The sequence below is a fragment of the Oryctolagus cuniculus genome, chromosome 2 (genome assembly GCF_051225735.1).
Source record: "Oryctolagus cuniculus isolate XC-2025 breed Fujian yellow rabbit chromosome 2, ASM5122573v1, whole genome shotgun sequence".
NCBI classification, from domain to species: Eukaryota; Metazoa; Chordata; class Mammalia; order Lagomorpha; family Leporidae; genus Oryctolagus; species Oryctolagus cuniculus.
Window position 1 is genome coordinate 185,529,619 of NC_142868.1, and position 13,580 is coordinate 185,543,198.

Here is a 13,580-nt window from a genome sequence, read left to right on the forward strand (position 1 = left end):
GAGAGAGAGAGAGAGAGAGAGAGAGAGTAAGCAAGAGCGAGAGAGCTCTTCCATCCACTGGTTTGTTTACTCCCTGGCCAAAGCCAGGATCCAGGAGATTCATCTGGCTCTCCTGTGTGGGTTCAGGGACTCAGGACCTGGGCTGTTTTCACTGTTTTTCCAGGCACATTAGCAAGGAGCTGGATTGGAAGTGGACTATCAAGGACTCCAGCTGCCACCCACATGGGATACTTGCATTGCAGGCAGTGGCTTAACCCACTATGCCACAATGCTGGTCCCATAGATTTTGTTCCAGGATTCTAAAAATAAAGAGGCTGTCAGTATGAAGAAAGGGTAATACTCAAGAAAATGTGCTTACAGGGCCTTCACTTGGTTCCATGTGTTTATTCTTGATGATCAAAACCCCAACACAAACACTTACCACTTAGGAGATCAAGAATTCAGAAACTGCTTTCCTGGATATCATTGAATCCTCTATGATTTATACCCATAGATAAGGATAATTGTATAACTAAAAATAATTTGCATGTATCAATAAAATTCATTTGTGGGCAGATTTTTTCCTAGTATATCTAAGTTAAAGATCAGATTATTATATCTCAAATGAGTATCAATCCTTTCTTTTTCAGTCTATATACTAAATTTTCAGATGACTGATGTCATATTTATTTTATAGATGAGAAAATTAAGTCTTAGGGTTTTGAACTATTCAAGGTCATCCAACTGATCAGCAGAAAAACTGGAATTTGATTACAGATGTGTTGGACTCCAGAAAGTGGTTTTTGATACGTTCATATGGATCCTGAAGTTAAACTCAAGCATGATCAGCAACTAAGGGAAGGACAAAGTCGAGGGCAAATCAAGATGAAAAAGTGGAGTCCTTCTGTCTGCCTCCCTCGCTCCCTCCTGCTCATTATCCTTCCCTCCCTGCCTCCATCCCTCCCTCCCTTCCCTCCACCCTCCCTCCCTCTATTCATAATGTAAACTCTAGCTTCCTTTTAGTACCAAACTGTCACTCATATTTATTCAGTACAGTTCCTGGTTGTAAATAACTCAGAAACGTATCCTTTGAATTGGGGGTATTTTGCTTTTCCATTTTTTCTCCCCTTTCCCTTCCTCAAGTTCTTTACTACCATTCCTATCCTTTGCCCACTTGACTAAACTGCTTGCCTCCCTTTTCCACTAAGCTTCATCCCCCCAGAAAATTCATCGAGGACACCACTGACTTCTTAAGGTACTTAACATGAGAAGAAACCCAGTGACCAACTGGTATGTACTTATTTTTGCTTGTTTTATTTTTCCAATGTAAGTATATAAATGATGTCTGTTGATAAAATATTTTCCACCTATTTGAAAAACACAACACTCAGTTCATAAAATCTGCTAAGGAAATTCAGAGTAATTTGTAGTGAGGGATGATTTTTTTTAAAAAAATATTTTATTTATTTGAAAGGCAAAGTAAGAGAGAGAGAGAGAGAGATCTCCTCTGGTTCATTCCCCAAATGGCCTCAACAGCCAGGGCTTGGCTAGGCTGAAATCAGGAGCCAGGAATTTCATCTAGCTCTTGCTCATGGGCCCAGGGCCCAAGAACTTGGGCCATCTTCCGCTGCTTTCCTAGGAGCATTAACAGGGAGCTGGATAGGAAGTAGAGCAGCTGAGATTTGAACCATGCCCATATAGAAATGCTGTGGCTTTACCCTCTATGTCACAATGCTGGTCCACAGGGGTGATTACTGACATTCATACGTTACTGGGGCATCTCCTAAGTTGCCCCTCTCAAGGTCAACTCTCTGTTTGTATTATGGCTATTACTACTGGGCTCCCCCTAGTTTAATTTTTTTCTCTTTTCTCCTGGTAAATTTCCAGTCTCCAAACTTTTTCAACGTACAGGACCTTGAAGGACTTCACTAATTTGCAACCACATTTGTTCCTCATAATAATGAGGAAAAAACTTAGAATTCTACTGGAAAAGAAGGAGTTTTGTGGTTTATTTTTTTGGAAAGGGTTTTTCATGTATGATAACATAATTTTTTATTTGGATTTTAAAAACACACAAAATGTGACATTCTACACAATAACTCCCAATGTATTTTTTATTTAATTTTGCCAAATGTACTGGGCTCAAAATTGGAGGGCAATTCATTTTCTTTTCTTTCTTTCCTACAGCCAAGATTGTTTTTACTTTGCTCATACTCTGGAACCTTGTATCTTGTTGAAATGTAATGGTGATCTCACAGGTACTTTATCAACAATGAACTAGAGGGACTCAGCAGAGCTTCGGTTTGGAGTAATACATCATATTGTGAGTAAGTGCCATGTTTGCAGTTTTGGAATTTAAAGAATATAATAACCAAGATTGAGGGTCTGGTAGGAAGTGAGTGACTAAAGGAGGGAACTGCCTTTTCAAGGGGTTAACATGTGTTTATGGTTATTAACTACTTTTACATTTCACATTGCTAATTGCTTTTATTCTTTCCAGTTACAAAGTAATTGGATAAAAAAAATGAAGTCTCAAATGTCAGGTTCAGATATTACATTGTGTGTCTGCCCAAGGAAGTTTATATACACAGTTTAGGTTATTCAGTATGATGGGTAATATGGCAACTTTCAAGGTGACTAATGATACCCGAACCCAAGGCAGCAAATTTGTAGCAAACATTCAAGGGGTTTGTGAGGGAAATATAAGATCATGGAAAATTAACATGTGGATTTTCACTAGTCAATTAACCACCATGCAATTCAGTTCATTTAACAGAAAACATTTTTAAGTCAGCAAGGATGATAATTGTTACTGTAGCTCAACATCAAGATGTTTGTAATACAAAATCTGTTTTCCATGAATTTTGTATGTGGCACTCTGATGGTTGATGGAGAAGATGGATCCTCTTTAGCACATGCATCAAGGACACAAGCATGGTTATCTGGCATTTGGCAGAGTGCACTGGTTAGGACATGGACTTCTTGCAGAGAGGACAACTTCTTCGTGGACATACAAATCCACATAAATCTTCTAGAAATTATGAAGCAATTGTTTGGGTGAGATGAAGGAAATGCTTAGGTCTGCGCTTTTATGGATCCCAGGGCAGGGATGCAAATGACCCAGGGAGCTCACCACTGCATAACACTTGTGTAAGTTCATAATTTGCATCCTTAGTTCCTGAGAAAGTTTGAACCATAGACTTTATACCTTCTTTTGTTTTCTTAAAGATTTAATTATTTGCTTGAAAGGCAGAGAGAGGCAGAGGCAGAGAGAGAGGTCTTCCATCCACTGGTTCACTCCCCAGAAAGGTGCAATGGCCGGAAATGCAGCGATTTGAAGCCAGGAGCCAGGAGCTTCCTCCAAGTCTCCCAGGCGGGTGCAGGGGCCCAGGTACTTAGGCCATCTTCCACTGCTTTCCCAGGCCACAGCAGAGAGCTAGATCAGAAGTGGAGCAGCTGGGACTCGAATCAGTGCCCATATGGGATGTCGGCACTTCAGGCGGCGGCTTTACTCGCTGCACCAAAGCGCAGGCCCCTACATCTTCTTAAGAAGAAAGGCTGAAGGGTAATATTTTGAATAAATATTTCAACCAAAGTTACTGTTTTTAATTAAGCTGTACACAGCTTAATAGCTTGTATACTGCAAGCTCTAATAGTGAAAATGTTTCATATATATACGTATATATATGTGTGTGTGTGTGTGTGTGTGTATATATATATATATATATATATATATATATATATATATATACTGGTTCATTCCTTGACAATAAAGTAAAATAGGGAACATGGATAAATATAAATGTCACTTTCTCAGGATTCCTTTCCATACTTTGGAGCCTGGAGCAAGGAAGCGAACTCTGCATGGTTAAATGGTTAACACTGAACACCTTCCTGAAAAACCTAAATTCCCATATACTACACCATGAAACCTTGAAATACCCATCTTTTCTGTGTATTTATCCCCATCATATGCTCCCTGGGTTTTCAAAATTATCAAAGTGAGATTTAACTAGCAAGCCTAACTTCACATGTGACAAAGTTCACTTTTTAAAGATGAGAGGATGAAGACCCCGAGGAAAGGATCAATTCTTCCCAGGCTCTAGTCAGCATTGAAGTTGGAAATAAAATAGTCAAGTGTTTTCAAAATTGGACTCCATGCACCCAGGGGAACCCAGTTCCTTGGGATTTAGCAAACCTGTTGTAAGTAACTACTGTCAGGCAGAAAGCAACCTGAAAACAACATTATTGACCTGCTTCAGAGAGAAGCCTCCTAGTAGATCTAACAAAAGTTCATGTCTAATGGATGTGCTCTTCAGTGCCTCTTGGTAAGCAGTCTGCCCTTAACAGCATCTTTGAAATCATACCACTTTGTCCTACTTTCACAGAAAATGCTCGAATGGTTGAGCGGTCTCTCTTGGGTTCTTTCTCTTTTGGCACTACCATGAAAACAGACACTGCGTATGCATAGTTACTATCAATGTTGTTAGAAAGGAAGTGCCCGAGTTTCTAGCCCATCATCTGCACACGGCAGAGCAGAATGCTGCTGGAGTGTAATGACAATCTGTAAGTAACCCAGCCATGGTAAAGCATATCACAGATATGGCAATTTACAAAGATGCGTCCCTCAAGCATACCAACATTGTCATCAAAGCAAGTTAGCTACCAATTAACTTCTACCACTTGCACAAAGGCCACAAAATTCTAGTGCAAAAATAAAACCAGTTAATACATATCTACTGTCTATGAGCAGCAAATGATAAAAAAGTGAACAGATCTCTTGGTGCTCTTCGATGTGTTGCCATCTTCTGGACTGCTCCTGTCCAGGCTTCTGATTTAGGAACACTACTGTCAAAGGAGATATTAGTAGTGATGTTTTTGCCCACATATATAAGTTTAAAATTTCAGGCAATGAACTCCTATTGTGTTGCCATTATGTTCTAGGTACTGGATCATAAAAAGCAGGAGAATTTATTGAAAACTGTTAGCAAAGCCATGCATTTCTGTATGCATTATAATTGAAATATCTATATTTTAAAAAATAATTCACTTTTCACACCAAGCATCCAGTTAATTATCTTTTGACAAATTCACTTATATACCAAAGAGAAATGTGTAGAGGGTACTGCTGTGCCCTAGATGCAGAAAGTGAAATGATCAGGGAAGAAGGCAATATTTGTACTGGCTCTTGAAGGATGCTAATGTTTTATCATTTCTGGCCAACTCATTGGTGTTTCCTTGACACTCTTCACCTACACAAGGAGAATCTCTTAAAACAATAAAATAAACAATAATAACACCATATTTATAAACTGCATTCCACTTTGAGCTTACCAACCCTCTGATGAGTTCCTGCAACATTTGCAGGCTGCAACAAGGAAGTTTGCACATCATCCCAGCATTCCCACTCTGTGGAATGCGGGGGAGTCTTTTGAACCTTTCTGATTGACTTAAATATAGTCATTTCATGTCACACACTAGAGCTTAAGAGCAAATTATGCAATTATTAAGGGTGCAGAGTATAATTTTGCTCTCCCTAGATTCATCCACCCATCTCTCAGCCGTCTACTGACGTACACATCAGAATGCTGATACCATGCTTTGTTCTTTTTGCTCTTTCCAGAAAGCCTCTGTGCACATGAGCGTGCCCAATATCCTGTTGAGCCATCAAGCTTCACTTTACCCTCTTTACATTTGAAAGTTCTGTTCTCTCCTAACATCACATAGTTCATAACTTCTACCTTCATTTTTTTCATAATGGTCTTCATTCATATACTTCACTAAACATTTATTGAGCACACTATATTCCAACTATTATTAAGGAAATTATAAAATAGCACCAAATTAAAAAAAAGTACATTGGCCTCTTTGAACTTACAATATATTGTGGGAAATAAAACAATAGACAAGAATATATATATATATATATATAGTATTAAGCATTTGGAGAAAAATAGAGACAAACAGAAGGAATACTTGAGTATTGTACAATACTAAGAGGTGATCAAGAATCCTTCATGAAGAAGGAAATATTTTTTTTTGTTTTGTTTTTTTTTAAACTTTTATTTAATGCATATAAATTTCCAAAGTACGACTTATGGATTACAATGGCTTCCCCCCCATACCATCCCTCCCACCCACAACCCTCCCCTTTCCCACTCCCTCTCCCCTTCCATTCACATCAAGATTCATTTTTGATTATCTTAATATACAGAAGATCAGCTTAGTATACATCAAGTATGGATTTCAACAGTTTGCTCCCACACAGAAACATAAAGTGAAAAATAATAGATGATTTTTTTTAAATGATGATGAAATCAGAGCAGACCTATTGTCATGTTTAATCCCAGTGAGAGACAAGTTGGGAATTGATAATTTCTTTTTTTTTTTTTTTTTTTTTTTACAGAGGATCAGTTTAGTATGGATTAAGTAAGGATTTCAACAGTTTGCACCCCCATAGAAACACAAAGTGAAATATATTGTTTGAGTACTCGTTATAGCATTACATCTCAATGTACAGCACATTAAGGCTAGAGATCCTACATGAGGAGTAAGTGCACAGTGACTCCTGTTGTTGACTTTACCAATTGACACTCCTGTCTATGGCATCAGTAATCTCCCTATGCTCCAGTCATGAGTTTTCAAGGCTATGGAAGCCCTCTGAGTTCTCCGACTCTTATCTTGTTTAGACAAGGTCATAGTCAAAGTGGAGGTTCTCTCCTCCCTTCAGAGAAAGGTACCTCGAAGAAGGAAATATTTAAGCACAAATCTGAAAGAAGAGTAATTAGACAATTAACCAGTAGCTATTTTTCTACTCCATAGGTTATATAATAAACAGATAGATGAATGAATAAACAAAGCAGATCCACTCACCCCATTTGATTTCTGTGATGTCTTGGGCATTAAACACGTTACAACAGAATCCCTACTTGTGATTTTTATCTTTAGCACCCCACACAGGGTGCGACCGTAGCACTTCCAAAATAACGGATGGATTCTGGCTTGCAAGGGCAAATGAGTGTTCTGTATTCTGCAAGCATTTTAAACCTTAGCTTACCCTCAACTATGCTATATAAGGGATAATAGTGTTAATGAGATTTTCCATGAGGCTCCTTTTATTTCCCAACCTCCTTACAGTTGGCAGGGAGAGCTTACTAGTTTTCTTCAAGAAAACATGAACATAAGTGGCATGTGTTACTTAGGAGTCAAGGCATTTAAAAGACAATACATGACCCTCCAATTTTCTTTTCCCATACTGTGACTATCTCAAAGACCATGTGTTGAGATGAAAATGTCAAAAGCAGAGCGTCCTGGACCACTAGATGAAAAAGAGTCCTACCAGCTTGTAGTGATTTTCAGAGAGAATTGAATTTTGTTTTGCTAAATCATTAAGATTTTAGAAATTAGCAGAAATAAGACTGAGCACCCTGAAAGTTCTCAAGATTGCACTGATACCTCTTGGTTCATTGAAAATTCAAAATATGGGTGTCAGGTCAGTTCTAAGAAGGAAAGGAACTTTTTCAAAAATACCCATGTGGCTCCAAGGAGGCTCTTTAATAACAAGTATTGTGGAGAGTCCTCAACTTTTGTCTTTGGGCCTTAAATTGTTGTTCTACCCACCCTGGGTTATATGGTAGAGAGGGTCAAACAGGAAAATCTACTGTCTTGAGAAAGTCCTTATTTAATATATACATTATCATTTATTCTCATGCTTGAACTAATCTACCCAACTATGCTATGAACTACTGATAAGACACCTTTAATTTTTTTAATTTTTTTATTTTATTTTTTTATTTTTTTTTATTTTTTGACAGGCAGAGTGGACAGTGAGAGAGAGAGACAGAGAGAAAGGTCTTCCTTTGCCGTTGGTTCACCCTCCAATGGCCGCCGCGGCCAGCGCGCTGCGGCCGGCGCACCGCACTGATCCGATGGCAGGAGCCAGGAGCCAGGTGCTTTTCCTGGTCTCCCATGGGGTGCAGGGCCCAAGCACTTGGGCCATCCTCCAGTGCACTCCCTGGCCACAGCAGAGGGCTGGCCTGGAAGAGGGGCAACCGGGACAGAATCCGGCGCCCCGACCGGGACTAGAACCCGGTGTGCCGGCGCCGCTAGGCGGAGGATTAGCCTAGTGAGCCGCGGCGCCGGCCTGATAAGACACCTTTAATATTATTCTACTACACTCCTCACAGCATAGAGCAAGAGCAGGGTCAGTAGGTCTGTTCATTATTTGGTTGGTTAGTTAGGTAGTTAAAAAGCCCAAACTAGTGAACCCATTTATTTCATTTATTTATTTTTAAAAATATTTTATTTATTTGTTTGAGAATCAGAATTACATACACACACAAAGAGGCAGAGGGAGAGGGAGAGGGAGAGGCAGAGGGAGAGGGAAAGAGAGAGAGAGAGAGAGAGAGAGAGAGAGAGAGAGGATATCTTCCATCCACTGTTTCATTCCCCAAATAGCCACAAGGCCAGGGCTGGGCAAGCTGAAGCTAGAATCTAGAAGCTTTCAATGGATCTCCCACATGGCTTCAAAGCCAAAGCACTTGGGCCATCCTCCACTACTTTCCCAGGCACATTAGCAGAGAGCTAGATTGGAAATGGAGCAGCCAGAACTTGAATAGGTGCCCATATAGGGTGTGAGCCCTTCAGGCAGTGGCTTAACTCACTGAACCACAGTACCAGCTCCCACCTATTTATTTTATTAATTAGATCTCCAAGTCTGAATTTGGAGTCCCCACATCCAAAATTCATCTGTTAAACTTACTACTCGAGATCCTGGAGACCAAACTGTCATTTGTGATACCCATTTGCAAGCAAACGAACTCCAGATGACTTAAAAGACAGATGAGTAGAGAGCCAGTATCAGGAACGTAGAGACTAGAGTATTTTAAAATCACCAGCAGATCTGATACAGTGAGGGTGCTACCACCTTCCAGAATACTGAGCACTAAACATTACAGTTGGCACAACTGCTACTACTAGTCCTGGATGCTGGAAATCACCAACAGCATCACTGTCACTGTTGCCCAGCAGAACATTCTCTGTTCTCCTAAAACCTGTTTGTAACATTGTTGATAGTTGTTTATTGTCAGTCTTCTAAAAATAGCATATTTCATTTACTAGATTAATTTGTTCACCTCACCTTCACTTTGCAATCTAAATAAATTGGCTTCTCTCTCCAGTGCTCCACTGATGGTATCGTTTGGCTAAGATCTTAGTAACGTTCTAATTGGTAAATGCAATGAACATCTAATCAAAATAAACCTTGATAAATTTAATACCCTTGAACATGTCCTTTTCATCAGTATGTATTTTCTTGTACATGCCTTAACTGCTAGTATACTAAAGATTTGATCCACAGTGAATACGTCCATTCACTCTGTTTTCCAGGAATTTAGTCCATGCTTGCAGTTTTGACTATCTCTTAAATGGTTAACGTCACCTATAATTGTAGTCCTTGCCTTCTGAACTTTAGTTTTCAATATGCAAATTGCTAGTAAACAGCTCTAATTGGGTGCATTACAAGAAATTTAAAATTACAGATTTTAAATTCACATTATCATGTACTCCAAATATGACTTTTTGTGTCTTGGTTCACTGAATGACATCATTATTTATCCAGTCTCCCAGTCTGAAAGCTGGCAGTCCTTTTAAAATTTTTCATTTTACTCACATCCAACACGAAATCAATCCTTTGTTGTAACTTTACACATTCTCTTGAATCTGTTCAGTCATAACTGATAACTTCCAGGTTCAGAATTTCACTGTAACCTTTGATTACTGTTGACAGTAGGTATGGTGTGAGCAATCATCTTGGGCTCTGTTCTTGAGCCCCTCCCTACCTACCTCCCAGAGCTCCAATTCCTAGTAGACCTCCTCTACAACCTTTGCAATATGATACAATTCAAATGAAGCCACCCATTGTTTCTCTTGGACTTATAAGCATCCAGTGCTCCTGTCTATCCAGGACATATGCAAACACATGTCCATCTTCTCCCATTGCAGTCCACTGATATGATTCCAGTATAGCTGCCTGCACACTCATATGGTTCAACACAGGTCACTCTGTCCTGCTGCCTCCCATGCATTTCTCTTTGGTGTAAGCTCTATTTAGCCCAACTAACTATTAGCCATTTTTTGAAACTGTAACTCAAGTATTACTTCCTCCAAGAAGCCTTCCTGGAACTTTCTGAAGGGTATTGATCTATTTTTTTTCTTAGTTTATCCAATATCATTCTTTTAAAACCCTTATGTTTATTCAGAAGTGTTTAATACCTGATTGTTAACTCATTCATATTGAAAACAGTTATCCAAAGATAGCTCAACCCCATAAGCCAGTGCAGTCATATTTCATTCTCTACCATTTTTCTGTTATGGGCACTTCTGCTCATGTGTTTCTATGAACATAAAAGCTGGTGGCTCGAAGAAGGACATTGATCCTGCTTTATGATGCTCCTGAGCTTTGGCTTATTTGTGTATTTCCCTAGACAGAAAACCTTGTGCAAATAATTGTCAAAACTCCCATGGCTCCTATGAATACATAATAATAAACAGTAAATAAATAATTGGGAAAGTAAAGATTAAGGACAGGATACCAGAATTAACAGGAGCCAGGATCGAACTAATGTTCTTATCCTAAGATATTCTATCTCCATCTTAATTTTTTTTATACTTTTTTAACCATTTCATCCTTCTCTTTTGCTATCATCTCTTTGTTCTTCTCTTTGGCCCACATGGTGGAACTGTCATGAGGCTACACAGTTATGTATGTATGCATTTTTTAAAAAGTTTCTTTTTTAAAAAGATTTATTTATTTATTTATTTGAAAGGCAGAGCTACAGAGAGGCAGAGGCAGAGAAAAAGGTCTTCCATCTGCTGGTTCACTCCCCAGATGGCTGCAACACTGGAGCTGTGCTCATCTTAATCCAGGAGCTAGGGGCTTCCCCCAGTGTCCCACATGGATGCAGGGGCCCAAGGACTTGGGCCATCCTCTACAGCCCTTTCAGAGGGCTGGATCAGAAGTGGAGCAGCCAGGACTCAAACCAGCACCCACATGGGATGCAGGTGCTGCAGACTGGGGCCTTAACCTGCTATGCCACAGCGCCATCCCATGTATGTATGTTTTTGTCTTCATTTTTTTTTTTTTTTAAATACAGAGAGACAGAGAACGAAGGGAAGAAAGGTATAACTCCTGCACATTAGCAGGAGTGTGGATCAAAAAAGTGGGAACTCAAAGCCAGGTATTCTGATACACGTTGGGATGCGAGGGCATCCCAAGCCGCAACTTAACCGCTGCACCATATCCCCCACCACCCCACCGACAAAGGCAAAAATTAAATGCCCTTTGTTTCAGCTGGTCGAAGCAAAATACTCTTTTCTTTCATTTTGGTTTCAAGCTCCTAGGGAAAATTTTTGGAATATTATGGGTCAAACACCTACCTCAAACAAAAGGAAAAACAAATACAGGAGGCAGAGGTAAATTACAGTATCACAGCAGGTCAGAGGCAACACTGGATATTGAAAGGGAAGATTCATTTATGAAAGAGGGAGGAGTTGTTCTGGGCAGACCGATACGTCTATTCTCCATAATGGTAATCCTTCCCACGTGCACAGTGCACTTCCTAGCTTACACAATTATTTTTAAAAGGCGATTCACAGCAATTTTCTCGTCTATTTCATGCACAGTCTCTGTGGTTTAAGGGTTACTGTCCTCACTTTACAGATGAGGAAGTGAAGCCTCAAACAGAATAAGAAAACTAATATGGTTCAAATAACTAGTAAAAGGCTAGAGCTAAATCATCAACTGGTGCCTTCATTCTTTAATAAACATGCCTTGAAATATTGACTGCCTTGCTATAGATATCTGGGGACCTCAAAAACTCCTTGATGGTTCTCGGGGTCAGGGCTCTGCATTCTGATAAATGGGACATATTGCTGGCTGAGTACCCCACTCTTTCCTCTGAAGTAAAGTCTTGCATTTGAAGAGCAGATATTGTTGAGATCTATCCTTATATGAAATTTATTTTTCCATCTGTAACTGGAGGATAGCGAGTTCATACTTACTAATTTATTTTCTTTTTTTTTTTTAATTTACTTGACAGGTAGAGTTATAGACAGTGAGAGAGAGAGAGAGAAATGTCTTCCTTCCATTGGTTCACTCCCCAAATGGCCACTACAGCTGGTGCTGCACCAATCTGAAGCCAGGAGCCAGGTGCTTCTTCCTGGTCTCTCATGTGGGTTCAAAGGCCTAAGCACCTGGGCCATCGTCCGCTGCCCTCCCAGGCCACAGCAGAGAGCTGGACTGGAAGGGGAGCAACCGAGACTGGAACCCGGCACCCATATGGGATGCCGGTGCTGCAGGCAGAGCATTAACCAAGTGAGCCAAGGCAACTGCCCCCATACTTACTAATTTTCATTGAGAAAACATACTCCTGGAAGTATTCATTTATTTGATAAGTGTTTTTGAGCATTTGTGATGGAAGAGGCTGTATTCTTGAGTGTGGGGAAATATAAAACAGTGTCCCTGGGGCTGGCATTATAGCCTCGTGGGTTAACCTGCTGCCTGCAATGCTGGCATCCCATGTGGGCATCATTTTCTGGACCAGCTGCTCTGCCAACTCAACTCCATGCTAATGACCTGGGAAAGTAGCGAAAGTCGTTTCATGTACTTGGGCCCCTGCATTCATGTGGGAGAGACTCCAGTGAAGCCCTGGCTTTGGTCTGGCAAGTCCCAGCCATTGCAGCCGTTTTGAGAGTAAACCAGTGGGTGAAAGATTCTCTCTCTCTCTCTCGCATTCCCGTTCTCGTTCTTGCTCTCACTCTCTCAACTCTACCTTTCAAATAAATAAAATAAATCATAAAAATTACAATATCCCTGAAATCAAGTAATTCATAGTCAATTGGCTAATTGGTAGACACCTGTAAATATATAATTCCTGTTATAAATGCCACAAAGATATGTAAACTGCATTCTGTGGATATACTCAGAGAGGCAATTCATTGCCACATCTGGGTCAACAAATCCATCTCTGGGTAAGTGTCACTTGAGTATGACCTCAGAAGATGGAATTGCGCAAAATGGTTTAGTGGGAAGCAGGCATACTTGAGTGGTGTGGGCTTAGCAAAGTGGAGCTCAAATCTGGGTCTCACAACACATCTCTCTGAAGGCTGTATTCACAATCAAATCAACTGTTCCTGCCTCACATGTGGAGCCATTTGCCTTCCCAGAAATGCACACAAATTCTAATTGTTGCTCATGTAAATCTATGGTCCAGTTTTATTCAATAATTATAATCATACAAACCGACATTTGGGCAATATTATTATTAATCCTAGACTATTGTAACAGAGTATTTTATACTACTAAATGTATATCTTATGCCAAAAGAAATTATTTTAGCTTTCATTCCAGCAGGATATTATTATGAAATTGTGCATAGAAATGAAAAAGGACACATATTTCTGTATAATAATCTGGTTCTTTTTGTTATTTTTCCAGTACTCTCTGCTTCTCTTGAATAAAGGTGGGAGTGGGGGTAGGTTATCTGAACCTGGCTGAGCCTAGACTGAAGCCTGGACTTCAGCCTACACCTACAGAAGTGCCT

At 39.9% G+C, this 13,580-nt stretch overlaps 1 pseudogene; it reads right to left on the reverse strand.

Annotated features, from left to right (window-relative positions):
- Window positions 1-10,711, reverse strand: part of LOC149128177 (E3 ubiquitin-protein ligase Mdm2-like) — a 192,562-nt pseudogene extending 181,851 nt beyond the window's left edge.
- Window positions 10,712-13,580: the final 2,869 nt, after the last annotated feature.